Below are 14,922 nucleotides of genomic sequence, written 5' to 3' on the forward strand. Positions count from 1 at the left end.
GCGGGTCCAGGCGGGGCCGACAACACGACTGGTGGGGAACAGTGGTTGCCAGGAGCAACGACAGATACTCCAGCCAATAGCGAGGCTGAACGCCCTCTACCCAGTTCCTGCCGGATTTATAGTCCAGGTGGGTCCACTTCTTGGAGGGTGTTTAAAGGGGAAGGAGGAAAATAAAGTACAATGTAGCCCCTCAATTGTCCATTCTTTCCACAAATGTTTATTGAGGGCTTAGTAAGTGCGAGATAGGGTTTTAGACTCTGGAGGTGCTGCAGCTATCAGAGCTGTTGTGGTACCTTCTCTCCTGGAGCTTCCATACAAAGATAGGGAGGTAATGAACAAATAATTGAATAAGATAATTTCAAGAGAGTGGTAAGAAAAATAAGGAAGATAAGTTAGGATAGTGGGGATAGAGTGATGGGGTGGGAGTGTAGAAGTGTGGGGAGAGATGGCCGCTTTAGATGAGAAAGGTCAGGGAGAAGCTGGAGGAGGTGATCTTTGAGCTGAGCCCACACACACACACACACACACACAGATCTGGGGAGTTTTCCACACAGAGAAAACAGCCACTCTGCACACACAAAATGTTGCCTGCCATTTCAGTAAACAAAGAATGTTGACTTCTATTCCACTAAACAGTGAATGTTGCCTGCCATCAAGCCCTTAGCCACTGCAGCCACCCAGATGGTGTGCCCTGAGGAGAATTCAGGGTGGAGAAAAACAGGATTCTGGCCCTAAATAGTTAAGGTGCATATCTAAGGAATAATTTCAATGAGCCAGATTATTGCACCTTCCCATACATAGAAAAGCACTAAAATCATTACCTTGAGATGTCTGTTTTTTGCAATTAGCAGTAATCTTTTGACATTTGACTACATGGTTTTTTTGCTTGTTTCAGCAAAAACTCCTATATATCTTGGCTTCTCCTTACCTCTTTGGAGCAGTTCCTCAGAGCTATCTGAGAGGCTATGTCCTGGGCTATAGTCCTCAGTAAATTCCTCGAATAAAATTTAGCTCACAACTTTTAGGTTGTGTGGTTTTTCTTCAGTCAACAACTCCAACTGCCTTGCAATTTGGAGGAACTGAAAGCAGAAATGATCATGACTCTTAATCTAGTTTGTTGGGTAGGACCTAAATTACAAGTAGACGAAAATCCCTCTTGTTTTTAAAAGAATCTATCAAAGGATACAGAGTAGAACTTTTCCTGTTGTCTTTAGATATAGGACTGTTGGGCTGCACCCTGCAGGCCTGCAAGCCCTGTACTTGCCCAGCTTCAAGACCAAAGAGAGAGCCCAGAGTCAGCCACAGAGACATCAAAGGTTTAATGGATAGGGGGAGCTTACACATCTGAAGCAAGGTCCTGGAGCGACACCTCACCATGTGTGGCAGACGGTGGGCAGGATATGGCAGCAGTCTTTGCTACCTGGGGGAGAGAGAGGTTACCAGTTATAGGGGGAATTGACGTCAGGTTGGGTTATTGGTTACCAGGGAAACTATTGGAGGAGCATGCCCCTCACCGCCCCTTTGTTAAACTATCCTGGGAGAAATGTTCTGATCTAAAGATTAGAACAATCACTAGCTGGGTTATGGGGTAGGAAGGTCAGTCATGTGAGTAGGGTATAGGTGAAGCACGTACTGGTCCAGCAGGGGATGTACAGAGACAAGAGAACAGTCATCTTGATTGGCCTGATCATATAAGGACCTACAGTTTAAGACTGATGAGGCCATCCAGTAGAGACCACTAGGAACACACCTATAGTCCAGAAGGTTAGATTTCTTAACTTTCTGGGAGGGATACTGCACTCCAGAGGAAACTGAACCATCTCACCAAACTAAAGAGAATAGGGTCATTATTGGATTATAAGGAAGGGTTGAGTTGTGGTATAATTTAAATGAAGCAGTGTTTTGATAGGCTCAAAACAGAGCAGAGCTGTCTGTAAAAGTGTTAACATCAGGCCTAAGCCTGAGCTGAAAAGCAGACCCAGGGTCCTCTTTCCTTAGAAATCTCAAAATTAAGATAAGTGTGGGGCTTCCCTGGTGGCGCAGTGGTTAAGAATCTGCCTGCCAATGCAGGAGACACGAGTTCCAGCCCTGGTCCCGGAAGATCCCACATGCCGCAGAACAATTAAGCCCATGTGCCACAACTACTGAGCCTGCGCTCTAGAGCCCACGAGCCACAACTACGGAAGCCTGTGTGCCACAACTACTGAAGCCCGCGTGCCTAGAGCCCGTGCTCCACAACAAGAGAAGCCACCGCAATGAGAAGCCTGCACACTACAACGAAGAGTAGCCCCTGCTTGTCACAACCAGAGAAAAGCCCGCGTGCAGCAACGAACACCCAAAAGCAGCCAAAAATAAAAAATAAGTAGAAATAAAATTTTAAAAAAATACAGTACTCCTATGATTTAAAAAAAAAAAAAAGATAAGTGTGGAATGTTGGGTCTGAAAACTCCTTATCTAAAGCTTTGCACCTGGATTTAAAATCCTGTGTCAAAATGACCCATATGCCTCAGGTCCTTCAGCAAGAATGGGGTGTTCCATCCACACTGATTTCAAACAGCAAAGTTTCTGCCAATCTGTTATTTTAGAGAACATTTCTTAGCACCATGTCCTTGATGTTAATTAACAAAAGCATTTTTTACAGAACAAAAAGGCACTAAATATTCCATAGTCTAATGAGTCTATACAATATTCGGGGACCTAAGGAATATCAAGCATAGTAAATATATGAAGAAACGTCTCACCCGTACAAAGCTGGTGGGAATGTAAATTGGTACAACCTTATAAGATAATTTTGATATAAAAGAAAAGCTAGTATGTTGTATAAATAGATATTTAGAAATCTCACCTAAGGTTCCTTCTCTACATCTCCACCCATTTTCTTTTACCTACTACCCATTGTATCCAAGGTACAGTGAGAAAAAAATGGGTTATCTACCTTAGGTGGAGGGCTAAATAAGGTTTCTCTGATGAAATCATAAGTAAGGTGCGTGAGAAAAAAAACAAGGATAAAACAACACACATCCAGTGTTTGTCAGTATTTATTTCTGGGTTGTGCTCTAGAATTCACTGAATGTGTGCTCTGGAATTCAACTTCAGGGTTTAGAAACACAAGTTTAAATTGTGGCTATGCCACTTATTAGCAATATCATGTTTTTAAAATGAAACCTCAGGACTTCCCTGGCAGTCCAGTGATTAAGACTCCACACCCCCCACTGCAGGGTGTATGGGATCGATCCCTGGATGGGGAACTAAGATCCCGCACGCTGCATGACGCAGCCAAAAATAAAATAAAATAATCTCTCTGTGTCTCAGTCTCTTCATCTGTAAAATGGGTGGAGGGAAGGTAACTCATAGGATTGTTGTGAAGATGTACAAGAGACAAATTCATGTCTAGTGCTTGAAGCAGTATACTTATTACAATTCTCTTTGTGCTTATTTCTCCTTTTGAAATGTTTAAAATGAAGATGTATCTATCACTTTTGTAATTTAAACAAGTTAATCGGTAAGAGTGCTTGTCTGCCTTCAAATTGTCCTACCTTAATGACAGAGCAGTGTTTCCAAATGAGAGTGAGTATAAGGGACACCAGTGAAAACTTGGCCCATCCCCCAGAGATTTCAAGTTTCATAAGCTTGAGGTGGTCCTAGAAATCGGCATTTTCAAAAGCCCTTCCCCCTCCCACCATGTGATTCTGATGCAAGTTATATGCAGACCATTCTTTGAGAACCATCAGACTAGATGGACATTCAGGATTTTCCCGTTTCTCTTTATTATAAAATCACTCTATATTGTGATAAACTATTCTGGGCATAAAACACAAAGGTGTTTAATTCTTAGCTATCTTAAATAGAGGACTTCCCCAGTGCTCCAGATAGCTTGCTCTAGAATTCAATCGCTTAGCTTGTAAGAAAGTTCCTGTTCATCAACACAAGTCATCATTTAAAAACATGCAGGTATGATACCAGGCTACGTTCTAGGAAAAAATGTGGAGGTGTGAGGGAAACAGGCGCTCTCATGAATTACTGATGAGAATATATATTGGTACCCCTCCAGCAAGCAATTTGGCAATATTTAAATTCATTTCTAGGAATTTAAATTTTAGGTACACTCGAACTTTTTTTTTAATGTGCAGGGATAATCATTGCTGCATTTTCTGAAATAGCAAAAGACTGGAAATAGCTGACTATCTGTCAATAAGAAACTGATTAAATACACTTTATCCATATAATTGAATACTATACAAACTTTATTAGAAAAAAATAATTTTGTATGCCCCCCACATGGAATAATCTCTAATAACATACAGCATTAATACAAAAGTAATAGTACAACACACATGCTACGCCATTACACAGATGAATTGTACAGAAGGCACACACAAAAATATACACATAGTATTTGCTTGAAACAGTGGTTACCTTTGGGAAGGGAAACTCAGAGGCTGGGAGACAGGAGTGGGGAGGAGGCATTTCATTGCATATCCTTTTGTGCCTTTTAAATTTTATCCCAATTATATGTACTATGTGTTTTTAACTTAACTTTAAGAATATGTAGAAAGGAGGTTTGTTCAGAAAGGAACAGGTTCAATGTCAACATCTTCAGAAAGATTGAGAAATAGAAAAGATAACCTCAACAATGTCTCTCCTGCTGTAATTGAAATATATTTCCTATTGTTTCTCTTAAAAAAAAGAACTGAAAAAAACTGGAGGGAGACCAACAACGGAGAACACATTATTGCCTGGTGATAAAGCTCAGCACTATGCTGCTGGGTGATGCTGACAGACAGGGAACTGATGATTTAAATACCTTTCTGTCACAACAGTTATATAGGAACACCATCCTAGTGGGATGCCTGCCACGTTAGTGCCTTCTATCTTCAAGAAATCCAAAGCACATTGCAAAGATGTAATTAATCTTCATGTTAACTAGTAGGCGTTTTTGTTAGCCCCATCTTGCAGATGAAGAAGCTATGGCAAGAATAATAATTTATCTCTGTTATGCCTGGCAGAACCAGTCCTGTATTTGTAGTCCCAAGCCTGGGAAATTTTTTTTATTTTGGCACACCGGGCTGGGAAACAAGAGAATTAGTAAATAGCATATAAAGCATTTCCCATTTGTTATTCTGATTAGTGCACGTGTGTGTGTGTGTGTGTGTGTGTGTGTACTAAATAAAGAGCCTTCTACACACTGTAAAGGAATCAACCTGAATTCCAGTCCTGCCTCTGTCCTCTGCTGATTGTGTGACCATGGGCAAGTAACCAGCCTCTTAGCTGACTCATCCAAATGGGAAAATAGTATTACCTGCCACCTACATCAAGGTTGTTGTTTGTTTGTTTTACTTGAGAGCCTGCTGTTTACCAAGCTCTGTGCTTGTGCTTTCTGGGCATCATCTCTCTCTCTCTTTTTTTTTTAAATAAATAAATTTATTTATTTATTTTTCGCTGCGTTGGGTCTTCGTTGCTGCACATGGGCTTTTTCTAGTTGCAGTGAGCAGGGGCTATTCTTCGGTGCGGTGTGCGGGCTTCTCAGTGCGGTGGCTTCTCTTGTCGCGAAGCACGGGCTCTAGGCGCGCAAGCTTCAGTAGTTGTGGCACATGGGCTCAGTAGTTGTGGCTCGAGGGCTCTAGAGCGCAGGCTCAGTAGTTGTGGCGCATGGGCTTAGACGCTCCGCGGCATGTGGGATCTTCCCGGACCAGGGCTCGAACCCCTGTCCCCTGCATTGGCAGGCGGATTCTTAACCACTGCACCACCAGGGAAGTCCCTGGGCATCATCTCTCTTAATGTTCACACTAATGTTGCCGAAACTCGGCCTCTGTTCACCGGTGCCACTAGAAACGCGGAGATAGAGTTTTGGGTGAAGTAGAAAAGAATAGCTTTATTGCTTTCAGGCAAAGGGGACCACAGCAGGCTATTGCCCTCAGAACTGTGTGTCCCACCCTGGAGGGGGTAGTGAGTTTTATAGTGTTCAAGGAGCAGGGAGTGGTCAGCTCGTGGATATTTTTCTGATTGGTTGGTGGTGAGGTAATCAGGAGTCAGCATCATCAACCTTCTGGTTCCAATCGGTCTGGGGTCTACATGTCTGTGGGCAGCATACAGTTAACTTCTTCCACCTGGTTGGGGGTTTCAGTATCTGCAAAACAGCTCAAAGGCCATGGCTCAGAATATTATCTATAGTCCTTGAGGAAGAACTAAAGGTCCTTGACTTTGTTTAATGGCTAAAGTATTATTATTTTATCTTGCTTGACTGTTTTCCTTTCTGCATTTTCTCACTTCTCTGATTAAATTTATTCTTTGACTAAAGTATTTCTACAGACAAAATGTAGGCGGAGGACATGGGTGGAGGTCTATTCTGGGAAGCCTTCATAGAGTCCTGCTCGGTTACACTAACCCCCATAGGCAGGTACTAGTATTACAGAAACAGAGATTAATTTATCCAAAGTCACATAACTGTAAGTGGTGATTCAAATCTAGGTCTATCTGACTTGAGTCAGTCTTTTAACCACTCTGCTGTACCTCTGTGAAAATAATGAAGGCTTTTTATAAACTCAAAAGCATCTCATAGGTACTAGTTTCATTCTAGTAGCCAACACAAAGGACCAGCCCATGGGACTCACTCAGTGTTTCATAGATGATTAAACCAGCCTGGCTGGACCAGAGTTTATGTAGAAGTATCTGGGGAAAAAAGAATCCCTTTAATATCAAACTTCTCTTGACTAACAATTCTGCAAACCAAAATCATCAGAATAACAATAATCCAACAATAATTATTGCTGTTCATAATATACATTCAATATATATATTCATATACTCATGATTTGTATTCATAATCAGAACAATAGTGAATGATATTCAAGATCTGCGTTGAGGAAGGCCTGCAAGGATCTGAAATGCCTTCCCTCTAAATCGAAGAAAAAGCTGCTCAAGCTAATGTCAGTGTTAGGCTGTGACGTGTACTTAAATACAGATTCTTATCAGTTGACCTTAGACCAAAGTCATCACCGATGATATAGACATTCCACTAGAATTAAAGCACAGGAAGAACTCTCAAAGGCCTTCAATTGGTGATAAATCTGGTGAAAGGCACATTAACCAGGGCCTTGAGCCATTGCAAAGGCGCGGAGCCTGTTCCCATAACAGGAAACAACTTATTACTGGTTTATTAAAGGATACAACTTGGGAAAAGCCAAATGGAAGAGATGCATAGGACAAGGTACGGGGAAGGTACTCGAGCTTCCATGCCTTCTCCGGGCACACCAGCCTCCCAGGTCCTCGATGTGTTCACCAACCTGGAAACTCTCTGAACCCCTTCATTTAGGGTTTTTATGGAGGTCCCATTACGCAGGCATGATTGATTAAATCATCAGCCCTTGTAACTGAACTTGATTCCCAGTCTCTCTCCCCTCGCTGGAGGTTGGGAGGTGGTGCTGAAAGTTCCAACCCTCTCATCACAGGGTTGGTGCCTCTGCTACCAGCCCCCAACCTCCAAGAGTCACCGCCTTAACATGAACTCAGGTGTGGTAGAAAGGGGCTTATGAATAACAAAAGACGCTCCTCTCCTCCCCATCACTCAGGAAATGACAAGGGTTTTAGAAGCTCTGTGCCAGGAACCCGGGACAAAGACCAGGTACATATTTCTTATTATGTCACAATATCACAAAACTGTGGGTTTTGTAGTTAAAACTTTACGGGTAGATTGTTTTCTGGGAAGGAATAGAGTAATTAGAGGAGGATTTGGGGGAGGGAGGATGCTTTTTGAAGAGGTAATAAAAATATTTTACTATCTCCTAGTTTTTGTCCATATCAAACTGTTGTCTGGTCTTTTCATTTAACTTTATATACAAAAAGCTTTCCCTCTTTCTACAAAGTCTTCATAATTATCATTTTGATGACTAAATGATATTCTGCTAGCGATGTAGTATAATCTTTTGACTATTTTCCTATTTGTTTTTCAATACTAAATATAGCTTTGATAAAATAAAATTCATATTTTATGACAAGATGAGAATTTAAATGTAAAATTTCTCTCTGCCCTTTTGGGCCTCCTCCCTCCCCTTTAGTGTGTATTGTGCATCTGCATTAACCAGACCTCCTTAGGAGATAACAGTCCATCTTAATCTTTCTGTTTTGGCTGCGCTGCATGGCTTGTGGGGTCTTAGTTCCCAAACCAGGGATCGAACCCGGGCCCTCGGCAGTGAAAGCACGGAATCCTAACCACTGGACTGCTAGGGAATTCCCTATCTTAATCGTGTAACGGCCATGATGACTCATGACTAACTGTCAATAATATGGCATTTGACGTATAACACTTTGTCTCAAAAACTTATATGTGTGCTTTGACCTCTAACGGGCAGAACAGTCCTCAGAGCTTTCTGAAAGACTGCCGGGTTCTAATCCTCAGGTTGGCTCGAATAAAATTTTCCTTTCTTTCTTAGATTGACTATTGATTAATTTTGTGTGTTGAAAATTTGAAAATCTTTATGCATATACGTCTTTGTATAAAATAGCTAACTTTTTTTTTCACTAATAGCTAACATTTACTGAGTGTTAACAGTTTGATTGGCACTTTATCCATTAGTCTTTGCAAGAACACATCACCCTCTGAGGTACTTTTATTTCCATTTATAAACGAAGAAACAGGGGACTTCCCTGGTGGTGCAGTGGTTAAGAATCCGCCTACCAATGCAGGGGACACGGGTTCAAGCTCTGGTCCAGGAAGATCCCACATGCCGCGGAGCAACTAAGCCTGTGTGCCAGAACTACTGAGCCCGCGTGCCACAACTACTGAAGCTCACACACCTAGAGCCCGTGCTCCGCCACAAGAGAAGCCACCACAATGAGAAGGCCGCGCACCGCAACGAAGAGTAGCCCCTGCTCGCCGCAACTAGAGAAAGCCCACACGCAGCAACAAAGACCCAACGCAGCCAAAAATAATAATAATAATAATAAAAAACCTTTAAAAAAATAAATAGAAGGGAAAACATATTTTTTAAATAAATAAATAAATGAAGAAACCACCTCAGAAAAGTGACGTCACTTGCCACTTGCCAGCAGGCGCATAGGAAAGATTTAAACCCAGGTCCATCTGAATTCAAAGGTGGTGCTCTTTAATTCGGCCCTTCAACAAGGTTTTTGTCAAATACTTGTGTCTTACTCTGATCCAGCTGCTATAACAAAGTTCCATAGATTGGGTGGCTTATAAGCAACAGAAATTTATTTCTCACAGTTCTGGAGGCTGGAAGTCCAAGACCAGGGTGCCAGCAGGGCCAGGTTCTGGTGAAGGCCCTCTTCACGTTGCAGACTTCTCCATCACATCCTCACCTTGGTGGAAGGGGCAAGGGAGCTCTCCCAGGTCTCTTTCATAAGGGCGGTAACCTCATCATGAGGGTGGAGCCTACAAAAGGCCCCACCTCCTAATACCATCACACTGGGCAGTAGGATTTCAGCACTTCGGGGAGAATTTGGGAAAAACACCAACAATCAGACCACAGGAGCTTGTTATTGTACTGGGTACTCTTGTAGGCATTGAGGATCCGGCTGTAAACCAAATTGACAAATACTTCTGTCCTCTTAGAGGTTACATCCTACAGGATGTAGAAAGACAGTTGAAAAGGGTAAAAGTAAGAAGTTTAGTAGAAAACTGTTGATAAATGCTAGGAAAAAAAAAATAAAGAGAAGGAGATTTGGGTTGGTCAGGAAAGGCCTCACTGTGACCTCAGGAGATATTTGAGTAAAGGTCTTAAGGAGGTGAAAGAGCAAACAATGCAGATATCTGGGGGAACAGCAGTTCAGGTAAAGGGACCAGCAAAGGCCCAGAAGTGGGATGGTGCCTGGAACGGAGGCGGTACAGCACGAAGACCAGTGTGGCCGAGTGGAGAGGGAGTTGGGCAGAAGTTCAGGGAGAGAAAGGAAGAATCAGACAAGACTTTGTAGTTTATTGAAAGGACCTTGCATTTTATCTTGCTCTTAACTACTGTACCACACTGCCTCTCAATAATTCTATGGAACAGATTTCTAGGAGTGGGATTCTGAGATGAAAGGATACACACATCCTTATGACTATTATTCCCGGAGATCACCTGATTGTAAAGCTAATCAACATTAGGCTACCGGACCCCTCACATGGCTCTTCCAAGGCTTTCGCTTAATTTTGTATTCATAATTTTACTTTTTTTTCTTAAAGAGGGCCCCTCAAATTGTATAATCTTCAGGCCCAACAAAACCTGGATCTGCCCACTTACTTCATATTGTCATACTGCTTTTCACCCATAGAAAGCTTAGTTAGGCTACAGGGTCAATTCCCTTGAGCTCTTAAAATTGGGCTGAAACCCAATTAGCAATTGTTAAGGCTTAATGAGATTTGCCTGGTCTGGTGTCCTCAGGGGTTTTTGTCCTTGTCCTTAGGTAGAGCCCTTCTGCATAGAGCCCTTAGCTCACAGCCCTTAGCCCTTAGACCCTAATTCAAGTTCAGAGCAATCTGCATAACATTGAAGAAGAATCAGATCCCCAGCACCTCCAGCTGAGTTCCCAATCAAATTCCTGTTTCCATGTAGGGACAGGCTCTGGCTCTCAGCCTATCCACAACCCAGATGGCCAATCCTCTTCACCATCCACTGGTAAATGATGAACAGGTTTAGGACACAAGCAAAGCAGGGCCTCAGTGAATTTATCTATCGATAGAATCTCCCAATCAGATAATCTGTTGTTTCTGATTTTGAATTACAAACGGGAGTAGGTACCTTCATCTTTTTAGATTTAGGGTCTGACTCTAAAGGTGTCAATCCAGCCCTACCTGCCCTCCCTCCCTCCCACTCCAGCCAAAACCCTCCCCTCCTCTTCCTTTTCTTTCCCTCTGAAAACATTCAGGTGCCTCGAGGGAATGGCCTTCCAGAATCCTGTGACTACAGTTGACTAACACCAATGAGTCATGTTACGTATACAACAACAAGTACTAATTGCTTCCACCAAAAAAGAAGAGGGTCTCAGACTGTGACCTCTAGCATGTGAGCTCCACAAGGATGGAGACTTTGTTTTGTTCACTTTTGTATCCCCAGTGCTTACATCTGTGCCTGATACATAATGGGTGTTCAATAAATACTTGTGGAATGGATGAATTATGATTCATCCTAGAAATTTTCCCTGACTCCCCATCCTAGGTCAATGCTCCACACCCTTCCTCTATACTCCTAGAACACCTTACAAAAATCACCATCATTGCACTTAGCTCTCTGTTTTATAATTACTTGTGTGTGTGTGTAGCTGTCTCCTCTAGAGTATAAGCTCCTTCAGGTGGAGGCTGGGTTGTATAACTCTTCATACAAGACGGAAGAAATTTCATGAGCAAATCCTGGCCTCTCCAACTTCAAAATATATCCCCAATCCAACCACTTTGCAACATCTCCACTATGCTACCCCCCATCCCAACTATTCCTTAGTGACTGAACTTCTGCAGTAGACTTCTAAGTGGTCTCCCTGCTTCCACCGTGCCTTCTGAAGTCTGTTCTCACACAGGAGCCTAAATCAGATCCCGAAACTCCTTTGCTCAAAGCTCCATTGAATTTTATTCTAAGTATGATGGTGAATCTTTACCATGACCTTTGAGGCCCTAGATGATTTGAACCCTGGCTACTTCTGTAACTCATTCCTCCCATTTTTCCCCTTGTCACATGCTCCGGCCTCATTGACTTCCCTGCACTGGACGGCCCAAAGCAACACAGTGTTTGCTGGACCCTTAGCCTGGAACATACTTCTCCCAGAGGAGTGGTGCTCAGCCCGGTCAGACCAAATGCCCACTTTTTTTTTTTTTAAGTAAGTATTTTAGTCCTTTCATTTGTTTATTTGTTTATTTATTTATGGCGCGTTGGGTCTTCGTTGCTGCACGTGGGCTTTCTCTAGTTGTCGCAAGTGGGCGCTACTCTTCGTTGCGGTGCGCGGGCTTCTCATCGCGGTGGCTTCTCTTGCTGCGGAGCACGGGCTCTAGGCGCGTGGGCTTCAGTAGTTGTGGCTCTCCGGCTCTAGAGCACAGGCTCAGTAGTTGTGGCTCGCGGGCTCTAGAGCGCAGGCTCAGCAGTTGTAGTGCCCGGGCTTAGTTGCTCCGCAGCATGTAGGATCTTCCGGGACCAGGGATCGAATCTGTTTCCCCTGCATTGGCACGCGGATTCTTAACCACTGCACCATCATGGAAGTCCAAAATGCACACTTTTTAAAACAAATATTTGGGGCTTCCCTGGTGGCGCAGTGGTTAAGAATCCGCCTGCCAATGCAGGGGACACGGGTTCGAGCCCTGGTCCGGGAAGATCCCACATGCCGCGGAGCAACTAAGCCCGTGCGCCACAGCTACTGAGCCTGTGCTCTAGAGCCCGCGAGCCACAACTACTGAGCCCGCAAGCCACAACTACTGAAGCCCGCGCGCCTAGAGCCCGTGCGCCACAGCAAGAGAAGCCACCGCAATGAGAAGCCCACCCACCGCAACAAAGAGCAGCCCCTGCTCGCCTGCAACTAGAGAAAGCCCGCGCACAGCAACGAAGACCCAGTGCAGCCAAAAATAAATAAATTAAATAAATAAATTTATTTAAAAAAAAAAACCAAATATTTGCTATTCCAAAATGAAAATCATAGGTTATAAATTACAGTTCCAATAAAATCAATATAGTGCCTAATTATCATATAAATGAGAAATAAAAGAAAATTGATTTATACTATAATATGTATTTTAACATATAAATGTTCAGGCACAACTACATCAGCAGGTGGAATGAAAAAGTCTGCCGCTTGCAGTTACGCATAAAGTCATGATGAGTGAAGAGCTACAGGTGCAGACGGATACCCGCATGCTATATGTGTAACTCAAACACCACCAGCCACATAGGTTACAGGATTGGCACTGGTTACAGGATTATCCAGAATGGTGGACAACTCAGGAAAGTTCTGAATATAACAAAGGGCATCAAAGTTCATAGATAATTAATAAAAAGATAAATTGAACTTTGTAAAAATAAAATGTTTGCTTAACAAAAATGTCATAAAGTCAAAAGACAAAGTGGGAGAAAATAGTTTCAAGGTATATCACAGATAAAAGACTAATATCCCCATGTAAATAAAGAACTTGTAAAATCTGAGGGGAAAAAAGACCAAAAACCCAACAGAAAGTGGACAAAATACACAGATAATTCACCAAAAAATATATTAAATTACCCTAAAACATATTAAAAGATATTCAACTTTTCTCATAATAAGAGAAATGCAAATTAAAACCATCCCCAGATACTATTTCTCACCTATTAGACTGGCAAAAATTAGTATCCCTAGGGAGGGAATTTATTGCAATAGAAACAACGTATGCATTTACCCTTTAATCTGACAATGTCAATTTTAGTAATTCAACCTGAAGATAAACCTGTAACAGTACAAAAAAAAATTGTACAAAAACTTAGATACAAGGTTATTTATTGTGCTATTTGTAACTGCAACCTATTGGAAAGAACCTAAGTGCCCATACATAGAAGATAGATTGAATAAACTATAATACATTCACACATTAGAATAATATGCAGCTGTAAACAAAGAATAAGAAAGATCTCTACAAAACCATATGGAGTGATATCCAGGATACCTTGATAAGTGAAAAAGAGAAAGTGCAAAATAGTATAAATATATATAATGCCATTTTTCATGTAATAAAGAAGAGGAAATAAGAATACATCCACACATACATTAGAAAGAACAAGTACATACACCTTAAATTTACACAATTTTATATGTCAAATATATTTCAATTTTAAAAAAAGAAGAAAGAAAATAAGTACAATCTTGCCTCAATGAGTACGGTAGTTGCATTCTAGGAAAATTTAGTGAATGTAAAATCCCTGTAAATATCCTTTATGTTTATATATATGTAAAACAGAATTCAGTTCTAGTTTAGCTATTACAAACAGGGTTTTCATTTACAGGAATATCTTGGTAACATTCAAAAGGGTGTGGGACCAGTTTATACACTACAGGATGCCTACCTAGCATCCCTGCCCCCTGTTCTAAAGGCCAGTTGCACCCCTAGTCATTGTGATAACCCAAAACAATCACGGTATGGGTTGAATTGTATTCCCCCAAAAGATATATTAATGTCCTAACCCCCCAGTACCTGTGACCATGACCTTATTTGACAATAGAGTCTTTGCAGATGTAATTAAGTTAAAATGAGGTTAGACTGGATTAGGGCGAGCTAAACTACTGGATTAGCAATGAATTGGTATCCTTATAAAAAGAGAAAACAGACACAGACACACACAGCGGAGAAGGCCATGTGAAGACAAGGGCAGAGATTGGAGTAATGCGTCTACAAGGCGAGGGACACCAAGGATTGCCAGCCACCCCCAGGAGCTAGGAGAGAGGCAGGGAACAGATGCTCCGTAGAGCCTCCAGAAGGAACCAACCCCGCCAGTACCTTGATTTCAGACCTCTGGCCTCTGGAGATGTAAGAGGATACATTTGGGTTGTTTTAAGTTACCCAGTTTGTGATACTTGGTGACAGCAGCCCTGGGAACCAAATACTAAGCTCCCACGCAGTGCAATGAGTACACTGTGGGGAACCTGTCATTGTGTCTCCCTCCTGCTCAGCGTCGAGTTCCCTGCTCAGACAGCATCCCTCAACAGTGCCTTCCCTAAACCCCTTAATCAAAGTATCACCCCACCCCCATTGTTCTTGTCCCTTCACCCTGCTTAAAATTTTCTTCACTTTTCATTACCTAACATGATATCATTTACTTATTCCCTTAGTTGTTGTCTGTCTCCCCAGTTAGAACGGCAAGCTCCATGCAAAGGCAACTGTGTCTCATTCCCTGCTGCACCCCAGCACCCAGGACAGCCCTGGCCAGCAATACGCGTTCCATTGACATTTACTGAACTAATGAGTGAGGATTCCTTTGCGCAGAT

This window comes from Eubalaena glacialis, chromosome 17 (assembly GCF_028564815.1).
Source record: "Eubalaena glacialis isolate mEubGla1 chromosome 17, mEubGla1.1.hap2.+ XY, whole genome shotgun sequence".
Classification (NCBI taxonomy): domain Eukaryota; kingdom Metazoa; phylum Chordata; class Mammalia; order Artiodactyla; family Balaenidae; genus Eubalaena; species Eubalaena glacialis.